The sequence below is a fragment of the Taurulus bubalis genome, assembly GCF_910589615.1.
Source record: "Taurulus bubalis genome assembly, chromosome: 12".
NCBI lineage: Eukaryota > Metazoa > Chordata > Actinopteri > Perciformes > Cottidae > Taurulus > Taurulus bubalis.
Window position 1 is genome coordinate 19,777,581 of NC_136600.1, and position 1,074 is coordinate 19,778,654.

The window sequence follows — 1,074 nt, forward strand, 5'->3', positions numbered from 1 at the left end:
GAGAGAGAGAGAGAGAAGACGTAACTGAAAGAAAAGAGAAATTGAAGGAGGAGGAGGAGGAAGAGGGGGGACTTCAATTCGGAGTTACTCAAGCGCAGCGCGGGCAGAAGTAATTCCCCCGTCCCCTGTCCCAGACCCACGCATGGGCACAGAGGGCTGCATATGGCTACACGGCAGACGTGGAGGCTGCTCCATGCCACCGAGAGAGAGAGAGAGAGAGAGAGAGAGAGAGAGAGAGAGAGAGAGAGAGAGAGAGAGAGAGAGAGAGAGAGAGAGAGTTTCTTCCTTGAGACGGAGTCTGAACCACTTCAGCCTGCCTGCGCTGGAGCCCGTTAATAACTACAGCGCTGCTCTTTGGATGAATGTAGCGTCTCTCACACCTCGCACCGTCGGAATTCCATTCACAGGACGGGTGATGATGAACCAATAGTGAGCAAAGGAAAAGAGAACGGGTCAGATGTGTTCCCTTTATTTCTTCTTCGACGTGCATGAAAAGCAGGCGCACCTGCGAGAGTGCCTGTTCCCCCTTTCTTTACTGAGAACTCCATTTGGGCTGCTGCTGCTGCTGCTGCTGCTTGGCTGAGGCGGCACACACTTTACAGACTGGACCAGTGCACTGGGAAGAAGACAGCAAGAGAGAAAGAGAGAGAGAGAGAGAGAGAGAGAGAGAGAGAGAGAGAGAAAGAGAGAGGAGGGGGGGATTCATCTCCTCCTTTGGCAATCCACAGGCGCTCATTCATGTTTTCAAGCCCGACCGACGACAGCATGCCAAGCGCAGACTCAAGCGGCGGAGCTCGGTCAGTGTAATGTCTCTCACTCTTTCTGTCTGTCTATTTGTGTACATTTATGTTAATAGTTTTCACATACATCGCATAATCAGGTCTTCACCTTCTTATTGTCTCCCTTTTTAAATGCAGCCACAGACTTTCCAACACGGGACCGGAGTGAGACGTCCTCCGTCAGACCGGCACGGTTGCGCCCTCACCTGCACAGCATTCACGCGGGACTTTGGCGACCTTCGGGACACTGCTGGCACCCAGGACCCGAGGCGGGGAAGTGAGGCACGCGCCGAAT